We start from the raw sequence: 14490 nt of genomic DNA, 5'->3' as shown, positions 1-14490 counted from the left end.
ATTAGCATTTAATGCTAATCTTCCCTGCCTGAACAGAGGATAAACTTCATCTCTAAAAGAACATTTTTAGAGGATAACTTAGTTAACCAAACCCTACAGCTGTCTGTTAACTCTTCTCTGATGGCGCAGAGGATAACACATTTGTACTGGTCTTAATGGTTCTTTTGGATAGAGTATCACTCACCAACCCTTGGGTGTACAGGAAAATTCAGCCTGGATCGTCTTTTGGATCAGATCTTTGTTGCGCTTGAAGTTTCAATCTGGATTGAGGTGAGAAGCTGTATCCGGGTCACGGCACCAAAACTGTTGGAAATCTCATAAGCATAGACCAGGATACTTTGGGATCTCTTGAAGCAGAAGTTACTCTTTATTGAGAAACACGCTGTGCGTCGCTGTGGTCATCCAAAATCTAACTAAGGCAGTGACTTGGTAGTTCATATACATTCAAGGGGGAGGGATACATAGAGTAGAGGTGTGGACAATCTAAACAAAGGATGCAAATGCAGTACAGGAATCAGATCATTGCCTACATTTCCCAGCCATGATCTAATCAGCATAACTGTGTTATTCAAATGCATAGGGGCTAATCCAATCAGTCTGGCAGTATCACCTATACCTTTACATTATCATAGAGACAAAAGCACAGCTGTATCTTGAGCTGGTCATGCCACATGGTCAGGAAATGCATGAGACAAAGGTTAGTGTCTCAGACACCTGGTCTGCCTGCCTTGACACAATATACATAAAGTTTTCAGTTCATATACTATTACATTGGAACCTAGATATAACATAGAACAAATTTGTAATCCCACAGATGCTACACACGTTGCATGAGCAGTTGTTTTTGATTTGAATTAAATTTAATTTCAACATTTAAAGCTGACTTTATCTTTGTGAAATTATATGCTACACACACTGTTACATCTGATGTTTTTTTTTAGTTTTTTTTTTTAGAAGTATTTGAATGTTGTTTTTGAGTGTGTCTGTGCAGGAGAAGGTGTGGCCTGCACTCAAGCCAGCAGAGATCCTGATTGGTCTGGGCCCGATTGGTCGATTCCTGTTGCTGATAAGGACCACCCCAAACACACTATCGAGGCCGACTTTTTGCCATTTGTTTTGCTCTGTTTTTGTCTCATCTTTGATTGTGTGTGCTTTGAAAATCTTGCTTTTGTTCAGTTTGATTTACAATTCTCAATATTGCTTTTGTCTTCAGTTATTGTGTAAATATTATTTGTAAATACTCAATTTAAGGGAAGTAAGGAGTGCAACGCCATTTCTTTTGCATATATTGTTTATTCTATGTTTTGGGTTTAGGGAGTTAGGGAAGTTGCTTTGTATTTTTCTTTTAATGTGTTTTTTTTTTTTTTTTTAGGGAATTTCGAGGATATTAAAATTAGTTTGTTATTTTGGCCTGGTCCACTCCTGAACTTATTTTGTTAAATTTAAAAAAAACACTGCTCTTAACGCACACCTGCGACCTTAATCACATCAGTATTGTATCCGTGTGTTGCTTGGTAACAATTCTGTTAACAAAATGTTAATGAAGAACTGCATTGCCTGTCGGAGGAATTATCTTTTGTTATTAATAAATTAAAAAATTTTTGTTTGATGTGAGCTTATTTTATTAAACATTTTCAGGTGTATGTAGGAGCCATTTTATATAAGCATTAAGCCCTTCCCATTTCTCAGGGCTTGTTGCTTTATTCTAAAACTTTTGTCATTATTGAGAATTTATTAGTTTATACCCTCATATTTATTAATCACAATAGAGACCAGGGAACTGAGAACAGAATAAGTAGCACCAAACGTACACCCATGTAGTACAAGACTCGACAAAGAACACAAGAAAAAGTGGGGTAAGGAACCCCAACTCCAACAGGTGACATCAGTTGACAAACAGGTGATAAAAATGGAGAAAAAAACCTTGGGAGAAACCAGGCTCAGTCAGGGGGCCAGTTCTCCTCTGGCCAACAGCAAACAGTGCACAATTATGATTTAGGCAGCATTACAGGTCATAAGTCTGATTGGGATTGCAACAGTCAAAATATTTAATCCAGTTCCATCTAGTTGAAGATCGTATTCATCATGCCGGTATGGGATAGTTTTTGTTGGGAATCTGTGCCACTGGCTGTCGTGTCAGTGCCCAGATAGCATGTAGTAATCGTCCCGAGCTCGGCTGCCCCACGGCGCCTGCGGCTCAGACTCGGCATCGGCATGTGTTAATCAGGCCGATTGTGGCCCACAGCTCGCTCTGGGACACGTATATTTGTTACGGATGTAAAGCACTGGGCCGATTCCTGCTCATCGTAAGATCTGTGCCACTTCTGGCAATGACTCAGCTTGTGTTCACTCACAGATGGTTACATAAGCAATAATTAACATAAAATGGTCTTAAAATTGACTTTGTTTCTTTAACAGAGGAGTCCACTGGAGGCGAGCGTAGTGTAGAACCCATGTGCAGTATTTTAATAACAATAATCCAACATACAAACTTGAACAGGAACAGGAACAGGAACAGGAACATAAACCAAGACGTGACTTGACTTGACCAGACTTGACTATAAACACTAACACACACCAAACAGCAGGTTACAATAAACAAAGCTAGACCAGAGTACAGTGGAACATAAGGGCTATTTATACAGGGAGACTAATGACAAAACAAGGAACACCTGTGAACAATGAAGACAGAGGACCAATGGCAAGACAGAACTGAAATCACATGACAATGACAACCAATCAGAACATGACACATGAGACAGGGGAATCACAAGACATGAACACATGAGGGCAATGGAATCACATGATACAAAACACATGGCAAAACAAACAAAGCATAACAATGAAAACAAACCATAAACTGTGAACATGTAACAATACCAAAACAAGACATGACATGACATGACATGACATGACATGACATGACAGTTTCCTGGTAGTATCTGATATGAATTAACAAATGTTACATGTTTAATGTAGCGAATTTGTCAAAAACATATCTGCGTAAAGCCTAATATAATAAAAGTGCCTTAAAAGACAGAACATACTCTAATATGTATAGTATCAAATCTATTTATAAGTAATGTAGCAATTCGTTATTTTATACACTTTCATGTATTTTAAACGCACTTCACTGCACTATCAGATGATTCATTCATCTTCACACGCGCGGCAGTGGGAGGGGTCTCGTACCTGTGGTAGTGGGTGATATCCGCCATGTTTGTGCGGTTTGGAGCGGATGCGAGCAAAACAATGAATTATTTACCAAGAGATATTAATGTATGGGGTCATTTGTTCTAGTAAGCATCGACGCATATTTACATTTGTAGTATTTTTATTTTGTAGACGCTTATAAAGGAACTTGCTAAAAGTTAACTTCACATGACTGCCGCGAACGAGGCTTTCTTGGCTTGCCTGAAAACTTTCAGTATGCCACCTACAGCTAATAAACGGCAAAATCTTTTTCACCTTTGATCTAAGCATTGTTATGTGTATCTCGATTGTTTATGCTGCACTAAACTTTGACGAGCAACACTCCGATCTGCAAACAAAGCTGAGGAAGAGGATGATTACGGTCCTGCATTCAAGAGGAGAAAGAGCAGGTTTGTTTGTTTGTTTTTAGTTTCCACGCTCATATGTTTTTATAAATGCAGTTGTTATAAGCAAAAGTTGTTTTATTCTATGTTTTCTTCAAGAAGGTGAGCGAAGAGGATTTGTTTATACTGTCGTAGAAGTTCATTGTTTTCAAATAACCTCAATTAACTAAATACAAAAGCTAGTTTTACTGATTTTTTGTTATGATGATCATGTACTGCAATCCTATGCATTAGTATGTCTGAGATCATCTTCAGTTGATAAATGTGAGCAGATTTTACAGTTACAGATGCTCATGACTGCTAAATCATGGACAACACAAACACAGCATCACAGCTTTTGTTGCTACTAGTTGCTGCTTCACTCAGCATGTTAAGACACACAGGAATAAGTGATTATTTCTCATAACATTGCTTTTAATATTTCTGTTTTGTAATAATCAAGATAAGTGTTATCATCACTGAAGAAATGGCAGATTTTAATCCCCAGACACAGAGCAGTGCAAGCCCTGAAGAAATAAGACCATACATCATCTTTATTATACTTCTCTGACTGAACTAGCAAGGAGCTGTTGGAGCCAATGAGAAAGCTGGTAAGTTCAAGTAAAGTTTGGCACATTCAGTTAGACCATGTTACCTTTATTAATAAATACTTGTATATTATTTGCTCTTTACAGGTGGAATGTAAACCTGAGTAAACGCTGCTACTTTAAGGACTATTTCTAAGTTTACTGAGCGATGTAAACTGCTGTCTGTCATGAATGGGGCTCCTTCGGCTCGTCCTCCGGACCGCCGGAGGGAACCATCACCGGAATATTGAACTTCATTGATTCGGACTACGTTTCCCATGGGCCCTCATTCCTGGGACTGATTACACACACACCTGAACTGAATCACTCTCACACTATATAACACTCTCACATGCATACATACCTCGCGAAGTCTTGATTTGCCGAGGTGATCATTTCTGAGCGTTTTTCCCTGTTTGCTGCCTATTTTTACCGACTGGACTGTTTATCTCTGTTGAACCTTGCCACCTGCCCTGAATTCTGCCTGTTATCTGGACTCTGATTGTAAAGTCGCCTGTCTCGACCCTTGCCTGTTCTCCGACCCTGTTTGCTCGCCGCCTGTCTCGACCATTGCCTGTCCCTGTTTATGCTCTTGCCCAAAGTCCCACCTGTTTGTATACATCTGATAATAAAAGCTGCAAATGGATCCCCATTCTGTCGACCCATCATTACACTGTCATCCACATGACATCATTGCCATAACTGACATCTGAAGAATCCTTTCAGCGTGGCAGATATTCACAAGCGTCTGGAGCCAACTTATGTAAATAAAGCAAAACATTTGTTTTTTTTGTTTTTTTTTCTTATTTGCTTTTGTAAGGATATCTTAATGAAGAAAATGTAGGGCAACAATGTTAACGTTAGCTACTTTTTTTTTTTTTTTTCTGTCATCGCAGTCCTACGTTTTATAAGTGTGTTGCTGCTTTTTGTTAAGTGCACTGATCTGAGAAATGTGATTTTATTCCTACATTCATGTGAATAAACTAGCTTTATCGACGATTAGTAAACCTTTACAATCTTTCTTTACTTGCAGGCTGATATGGATGCTTACTGAAGAGTGAGCTTCAACACTTAAGGTAACTTCAACTGAGTTGAAATGCAAGTTGCATGATGTCTCCTCAGATAACTGGACACAGACCTGACTTTCTCTTTTCAACATCCATTGTTGGTTATACACTTGTGTGTTTTTGGTTTTCTAGGTATGTACAAAGTTACACGATATCACTAAAAAACGGCACTCATCAACAAGATTTCAGAGACTCTGCGTGATATTTTAAATGTTTATGATCTTCAGGTGAATTGAAATTTGTCAACACTAAGTACCTCAAATTGGCTTGCTTGTTTAACATGTTCATTTTTGCTTGACTTTGAAGGGTGTGCATGATGTCAACATGAAATGCACTTTAGCCCTCTGTGCTCCTCAGTGTACCTGTGTGAGGAGGACCCATAATTCTTCAAGACTTGACATGTAAGTATTTAATGCATTAACAGAATTGCTAGTATCAGTGAATGTAACTGTTTAATTTTAGTCTACTGAGTGAAACTTACAGTTGGACCCTCTATGCTATTTCAGGAGGCGTTGGGAGAGCCAAACATCACTGATTTTGTCATCGTGGTCAAAGAAAGCACAAGTCTTTCAAGCACTGCAGTTGTGATAGAAGATGATCTTCAGTTTTGGCATGTTCAGAAGCACTTGTTCACACAGTCACAGGGTTTTAAAAATAAAAGACTCTTGAAAATGAATCTTCAAAAAAATCTTCAATTGTACAGCTAAAGGTTTATTTTATTTATTTTAGTTTTTGTTGTTGTTGTTGTTTGTTTTTCTTTTTTGAGTTATTTTTATTTAATGAAGTATTGCAGAGGTGCCCAATCCTGTTCCTGGGGATCTACCTGCCTGCAGAGTTCAGCTAATTATTTTGCTAAGTACAAAATGTGTTTAACAGAAAAACTTTCCATTTACCAATGTTTTAAATTTGTCTATACTATACTAAATTTTACAGTCTGTGTATAAGTAAATACCAGTGTATAATTTTTTCAAAATGTGGTAAATATTTTATTTACAATAAATTTATAACTATTTAATATAGACCATTATAGGTTGATGTATATACCCAGAAGCAGGGCACAAGCTGATGCGATTCAAAACTGATTTGTGATTCAAAACTTTAACTCCCTCGATCACAATGTCAATGTCAGGTGGTTTGTGAAGTTCTCCCCCTCCTTCAGAATAATGAACACCACCACGAAGAGCTGCTCAGGGTCACCCTCACAATCATCTGTCTGATTATCCCTAAAGTTGTGTACATAAAACAAATGCCTTTCCAATGCCTTTTGCTAGAATAACTACAAAATAAACAAATTTATACTTTTTCTGAAAAATCAATCAGAATATGCTGACGTTCAACTCACAAGGTACTCGTTGATGAGGTCTTCAGGACTTTCTCTCAGGAAAAAAGGGCCTACAGGACACACTCTTCTCAGATGAATATTTTCAGTCTGTGATAAAGAAATTGTGATTATTTTTCTCATTTAAAAATATAAATAAATAATAAATCAGAATAACCTGTAATAAGGAATCAGATTATGTGCAGATATGTGATAGCAAAGGATAGGACTTTTTTTTTTTTACAAAACTAAAATAATTTGTATTAATGACTAGCCAGATTTGCAATTAAGAAACGCATCTGAATCAGTCACTGGTTGCATTTATAATTTAGTCTGAAAATGAAACATGCATCAACAAATCATAAATTATCTTTACATCGTAATGTATTTGATTAAAGGGATTGCTCACACAAAAATTAAAATTTGCTGTTACTCACCTTCAGGCCATCCAAGATGTGTCTTTTTTTCCCTTCAGTAGAAATGTAAAGAAGATATTTAACTGATACCTTTATGATTCATACACAGTAATGCAAACCATCACTTTGAGAGAGAGGGGAAAAAAACACAAGCAAAACAAAATTACTACAAAACAGATATTTTTCAGAAAAACAACACAAAAATCACATGCATTTGGAATGGCATAAAGGGGAGTTTATAAAGATCTAGTTTGGATAATTTCAAGTCTAAAGTTTGTTAAAGAGGATAGCATGCAAGTCAATAAACATGGATTTTACTCAAACATATCCAACATTAGTAATTCATTATAATTAACAACTATATCAGTTTTTATAGAAATGACTTACCATGTATTGCAAAGTGTCCTCGTTCATCAAACAAAATTGAAAAGCTTTAGGTCCATAAGGGGAGAAACATTTTTACAGCATTTATTAGTGGTCGAAAGTTGTTTTCTAGGTCAATTAATTAGTTGAGCAAATACTACTATTATAACCTACTATTTCTACTACTTAAAAAAAAAAATCATGATCATGATTTATACTAAAAAAAATCCTAACATTTTTCCCTGGACGAAGCAAAACACCAAGTTAGGCAAATGTAACGTTAACTCACAATGTCTTTACTTACAGATTTGGATCATCATTTTGGGCAAACATATACATTAAATCAGAGCTAACATGTCAAAGACAAATAAAAGAACAGACAAATATTAATTAAAAAACTTAACTCAATATTATAATGCAGGAATCCTCACTGTGCCTCGGGCGTTTTCTCCCGCACCACGCTCACTTCCCGCCCACAGCATTTCAAATATCTTGAGCTGCATACACGGTAAAAGGAGGAATTCATTTTAAATTCAATTAATTGCGATTCTGTTAGTATTCATGTTCACAAACAACGTTAATTAACTGTAAAACACATTTGAACGCTGCATTATCCAATACATAAAGTAAGACAAATTTCCACGTTTAACCTACCTTTCAGTCCGAGAAAATCGATCAATTTGAGCAGAAAGTTCAAAATAGATATATACACTAGATGTCGCCTTGGCTACGGCAGTTCATTGGAACGAATGAGCCGCCATCTTGGAAGGGGAGCCCTTCCTCTTTAATTCATCAGCGTCAATGTAAGCAAAGGTCTAACGGAAATAAAATCACCATAAATCTTCATGAATGCGATTTTCTAGGGTTTTTTTTTTTTTTTTTTGGTTCGTTCCAACGGTCAGACATGTATTTATCATTGAGTCCAGAGAAAATTTAAGGTTTTGATATTAAGATAATCTACTTTTTAAAAATATAATGCATAGTGCTAGTAGGCCTAAGTTTATTAGTCACATTCTTCCGTGTAAACTTCGAATGAACTATCGCTACTTACATTTAATTATTAAAGAATAAAACAGAAAAACAACATGAAAATCACCAGAGTGGTACTTGGGAACATGTATAATAAGAATCAGGTGAAGTTTGCAGTAAACAGTTTCATTTTATTTATTTTTTATGAATTTTAAAAATATTTCTACCGACACTTAACACCTACCACGCAACCTCATGTAGACGCACAATGCATTTTAAGCATAGATGGCGTGTCTGCATACAGGTCGCAGGGCAGGCGGGTATAGCCGTGGCAGGTCGAGTGACAGGCGCAAATATCTGTGACAGGTCGAGTGGCAGCGGTGACAGAACGCGGGGCAGGCGGATATAGCAGTGACAGGTCGAGTGGCAGGTCTCAGTGGCAGCTGCCCCTGCCACGCAAAGATTTTCCTAACTGTCAAAAACTAATGGGTAACTAGTATGGATTAGCTGCGGTCGTTAACCAAGGACTGAAATAAACCAACGTAACCAGAAATATAATTATAACAATAAATAAGAAATAATATAACATTCAATATCATAAAACACATTCTCACTTGTGAAATGTAATCCCTTGCTGTCTGGTTTTTAGATTTCTTTCGTTTGAACATCCATACGCAGCACAAAAGTCCGGCATCGTCCATGAATTCAAAGTACAGGTGGATATAGCAGCGTTACCTAGCTACTTCCTATGACAAGACCCCTGTTCCAAGATGGCGGCGGTTTTGACTCATGCTTAGAACCCCAAGGCGACATCCAGTGTATATATCTATGAAAGTTCAAGACGCTCATGCGTCGTGATGTCAGAAAAACGTCTGACGTGGATCCTTAAAGTGCAGGTGAGATGTTTTGAGTAGTTGTGAATTTACTGTTTAAGTTGAAAGAGTGCAATGTTATTATAATAATAATCTCCAGCTGGTTCATGTCACTGACTTCCAAATGGTTACATGGAGTTTATCTACACACTTCAGTTGGCCGGAGTTTTATTTATTTATTTATTTGTGGGACTAGAGGGATGGGTCATGAGGAGCATGAGTGCTAATGTGAATAAAGTGTTGAATGAGGGGACAGATGGATTGACATAGCTTAGTCTAAGTTCCACCCATGGGGAAATGAAGCTGACCAAAAATCAACATTGATTCAATGTTCATATTTTTCAACACTGAAAAGCATTGAAATGTCAATGTTGATTCAATATTATTTACCATTAAATTTTCAATCTCAACCAAAATGATGATTCTAATGGAAGAATGGAAGTGCTTTCACCCCTAGGGGGCATGACAGGTCTTGAGCCTGGTAAGCCAAGACTATAGCATCCATTATCCAGTGGGATAATGTAGCATCAAAACAGTACAAAACAGTAACTCTTCCAACCCTTCACCCTTGCCAGGCCCCGTAATGTCTGGCTTCCCCACTGAGCGCTATCACCATTTGCTCTTCACCTATACTTCAAAGACAGGAAAACACAGGTCACCAGAAGCATTTGGTCTATAAAAATAGAATCTTTGCCACTAATTCATTGACAACTTCATCTAAATGAATGAACATGCATTTCCCCAGTACATCTTGTGTATTATTACTGTTTGTAATAATTGTTCTTTCGTATGTTGTACAGTGTTATTGTAGCGCTGAGTATTTAAAAAAGGCAGATAAAAAAAATGCCCCCTTCAAATTTTTATCTCATTAATAACTGTTGTCAGGGAACAAAGTGAATTAGTTTGAAATTAATTTGCATTACTGGAGTGCACTGTTCTGTTTAAAATGGTTCTTGTTAGCTTCACCAGCAGGGGGCATCCGAGCATCATACTATGCATCAGTAGCTGACAATAGAAATAGTATTCAGTACATGATGAGTGTTGCACACACGAAGCGGAAAGTGCTCCTTGTTAAACCTGCCTATTTCATGTGTTTTAACAGAAATAAATGTGTTGCCCCAAGAACGGACATTGCATCCTTCTGAAAAGTGTAACATATTTTGGCGAGCCAGCCCAGGAGGAGGTGACAGAGTGACCAGCCCCATTAACCGCCCTCCTTTTCAATGAGTTGAGCCTTCAGTAAGATGGACGCCGGTCAGATCCTGTGTGATCAAGTGAGTGCAGCTCTGTGGCAGCTTGGGGAAGAGTCTCTCGTGGATGTCTGCAGGTACCTGAAATGTGATGGCCTGGACAGTGGAGAGTCCCGCAGCAGGACACGGAGGTCACTCATCAAGATGGCCAAATTTGCTTTAGATGAGCTTGAGTAGAAACAAGAGAGTGATGAAGTTAAACAGTACTGTGCTGATCTATTAACATTCATTGAAAGACAAAGTAAAAGGTGTGGTAGCCAAGACGAAGAGTACCCATCAGAAGAGCCAGCTCCAAAGGAAGGGCTGGAAAAATGCTTCTCACCACACGTCTTTTCTAAAGATTACAGATTCCCCATTCAAGAGCCGGCTAGAACAAACTTGCCCATTGCCTGAGGTAACACTGCAAAGAGAGTTTAAAATTTGTGGGCAAATTGGGGAGAGTGGTCAGAGGGATAAATTGTCATATCTTAGTTTAGTCCGCCAGATTGAGCTGGGAATAGAAAAAGGGCACACCCAGACTGAAGTAGTTGAAGCTGTCATCCGTGCTGTCAGTCCAGGGCTGCCTTTGAGAGACATGTTAGAGATCAAAAGTGGGCTGACCCAGCTCCACAGAACTGTACCATCAACTCCTTAACATCTCGCAAGAGCCCAAAGAGACTGCCCTGAACTTTGTATTCCGTGCAATTGAGCTCAAAGAGAAACTGTTATGGAAAGCAGCAAATGAGGACACCGATGAACAGTACAGCAAAAAGCAGAACAAAAGCAGAGAGTAAAAGGTTGCAAGAACTGCAGAGATGAGGGAACAGGTGAGAAATGTATGCACTGTTTCAAATGTGGGCAGGAGGGCCACTTCTCCCGTGGATGCAGAACTAGCTGGGAAACGGGAAGGGACTACTGAGGTGGGGCCAGCAGTAGTCCACAGCCGAGCGCCCCGAAATGAGCAGTCACCACCCAGCACAATCATGCAACCAACAATAGCCTTTGAAGAAAGAGCAGCTGGCGCCTCATAAGCTGTAAGTGTGGTTAACTATATACCACCTCGACACCAGCCACAGTTGGTTGGCCTTGTAGGAAGCAGGTGTATAGTGGACTGTGTTATGGACAATTGCCCAGTTAGAGTCCTGTGGGACACGGGAGCACAGTCCAGCATAGTGAATGACCCCTGGCAACTAAATTACCTCCCCCACACCGTTGTCAGACCCATCTCAGAGTTGTTGGAGGATGAGACACTGACAGTCTGCTAATGACATGCTCATTCCATATATCGGCTGGATTGAAGTCAGTTTCAGACTAAACAGTGACCCCAGTACAACTAATGATTTACAAGTGCTGATGCTAGTGTCAAGCGACCCAGCAGTTGCCAGTGACCCTATCATTGGTTACAACATCATTGAGGCCATCATTAACAGAAATGAGAGAGAGACTAAAGGTGGAAAAAAACAGTTGGCGCACAAAGTGAGTAAAGCCTTCACAATAACAGTGAAAACAAAAGAGTGCCCTTACCAGCTAACCAAGTCACCACTGTCTACATAAGAGCACATGTGAGTACACGTGCACAGGGCCAACACATGATCTTTTCATGATCTGACATGATCTGACATGCTTAATCCTCCACCAGAAGGTGTGATCTTTAATGATGTACTGGTGCAGATCCCAGAAAGGAGAGTGCCATACATACCCATCTCCGTGACCAACACTACTGATCGCACCATCTGTCTGGACCATCATAGAGTGATTGGACACTTGGAACCCATGAAGACCGTATACACAACACCTGTGCAAATGAAAGAAAATGTGACAGCAGCTGAAATGAAGGAAAGCACAGAGACAAAGTCCAACAAAGCAAGTAGCACACCACAGCCAGGATGGGAGCGAGAAGACCAACCTCATGGGACCCCCCTGACGATCTCTGCCATCTCTCAGAGGGACAGCAGGAGGCAGTACGAAGAGTGTTGCGGAAAGAATGTGAGGCCTTTGCCTATGACAGTGACGATGTGGGTTGTATACCGTCTCTCAAGATGCATATCACCCTCCATGATGTAGCGAATTAACTCAAAGGGGAACTATTAATAATTATTAATAACTCAATATGATTTATTAATTATGATTAATTATGAATATGTAAATCTGTTAATCAGATTTACTGGATATAGCTACATTAATCTTAATATTACAATCAATTAACCTGTTGTCCAGGGAACACTTAGTGTTGATTGTTTAACAATTCTAAGAAATGTTCATCTCCAGGTTATGGAAAAATAACACCGTGCTACTTAGAGCATAGGTTCGGGGTCTATATCACTTAAGAGGCAATTCATTAGCAGATGGAGTCAGAACCAAACATGTATTGTGCACAATCTTTATTAACTAACTCACAAACACATAACTAAACTAACAAACAAACACATAACATAACATAACATAACATACACAAAGGGTCACACACATATTTCGGTCAGAATGAGTAATGATAGAGTTGAACCGGAAGAGGTACTGTTACTAGAGCTATAGGAAAAAGTCAAAGACAATCTGGAAAGGACTCATCAGGTTCTTTTAGCAATAGCAAAGGTAAGTCTTACAAATCAATACTAAATCGCTGCTTAGCATTAAAATGTACGATACTTGCAAGATGCCTTTAGGCTGAGGAGCGTCGGATCTGCAGGTTGAGGATAAATCTTGAGGTTATCATCTGAAGTTGTTGCCAGTCTGTTGGGTGATGAGCACATGGCTGGGTGTTGTAGGCCGGGGGCCTACCGGACTTGCGGGCCGGGCCTAGAGAGGCCGGCCGCAAGGAGACCTGTTCGGTCGTCCAGAAGCCAGGAAGAAGAGAGGGAGTGGCACTGTTCGCTGGTTTTTAACCTCTGGTCAAAGTCACACCTCTCAGTTGTTGACCGGACCAATGAAGATGTTGTAATTCCGGGTGGCAACACCCCTCCTGTCAGGGCTTTTACAACCCAGAAAGATTAACAAGCTGAGTTCTTGAATAAGAACTATTAAAGATTCTTGTAATACTGATGTGTTGCACAGGTATGGACATACCGCATACACAAGCATTTAAATCTTCCCGCTACGAACGTATAGACACTAAATATGGCATGATTGAAGTTACCTTAAATGTCATATAACTTAAAAATCATAAAACATGTAAATACAATGACTGCAATACAACACAGTAATAATAGATACCATTTCCTGGGAATATGCCTGTTCATTTATAGAATTAATGCAGTAACGTCTTTGTTCTGTGTGGAAAATGCAGGGAAGATGCAGATTTCCTGTGTCTCTTCTCTGCTCTCAATGTGGCAGCACATTCCTCAGTGCAATAAACTTCTCGGGTGATGGGGACAGTCAAATCCCAGAGTGAGCTTAAAACTATTGGTGAACTAACAAATAATTGTGTCTGATTTGTCTCAGTCATTACAATGATACCAGCCCAGTGCAAAAGGCCTACATGTTCGTCCCAAAGCCTCTTCACAATGAAGTTAAGGAATACCTGCAAGATCTATTGAGAAGAGGGTGGATCACACCTTCCTGATCTCCTTATTCATCGCCGGTGATGTGTGTCCGCAAGAAGGACGGTAGCCTTCGTCTCAGTGTTGACTTCAGAGAACTCAACCGTAAGTCAGTCCCCGACCGCCATCCGATACCAAGGATTCAGGATATGTTGGATGCTCTGGGTGGGAGCTCATGGTTCTCGGTCTTAGACCAGGGTAAAGCGTACCACCAGGGTTATCTAGATGAGGAGAGCCGCCCTCTCACAGCCTTCATCACACCCTGGGGGCTCTACGAATGGGTGAGCATACCCTTTGGTCTGAGTATGGAGCACTGTTTGGCTGACCAGAGAGACCCGTACCTTGATGACAACCTGGTACACAGTCACAGCTTTAAGAAACACCTGGAGCACATCCGTCTTGTTCTCCAGTGTTACAAGGAACATGGTGTGAAGTTGACTCCAAAGAAATGTGACCTGTTCAAATCGAGTGTGAGGTTTCTCGGCAAATTGGTGACAGGGGAGGGTTACACAATGGACCCTGCAGAGATGGCTCCAGTGATGGCTCTAAAAGAGAAGACAC

General features: G+C 39.5%; 1 long non-coding RNA gene across 1 annotated transcript; it reads right to left on the bottom strand.

The window, feature by feature from the left end:
* Nucleotides 1-564: 564 nt before the first annotated feature.
* Nucleotides 565-12567, bottom strand: LOC125243255. Its single transcript, XR_007179002.1, has 4 exons — nt 7351-12567; nt 6985-7087; nt 6572-6658; nt 565-6452 (listed from the first exon to the last, which is right to left on the bottom strand). It is a non-coding gene; the product is annotated as an uncharacterized LOC125243255 (long non-coding RNA).
* Between the last annotated feature and the right edge of the window lie 1923 nt (nt 12568-14490).

The sequence above is a fragment of the Megalobrama amblycephala genome, linkage group LG13 (genome assembly GCF_018812025.1).
Source record: "Megalobrama amblycephala isolate DHTTF-2021 linkage group LG13, ASM1881202v1, whole genome shotgun sequence".
NCBI lineage: Eukaryota > Metazoa > Chordata > Actinopteri > Cypriniformes > Xenocyprididae > Megalobrama > Megalobrama amblycephala.
Note: the sequence above shows the minus strand (reverse complement) of the source record. Positions and strands in the feature narration are given on the sequence as shown.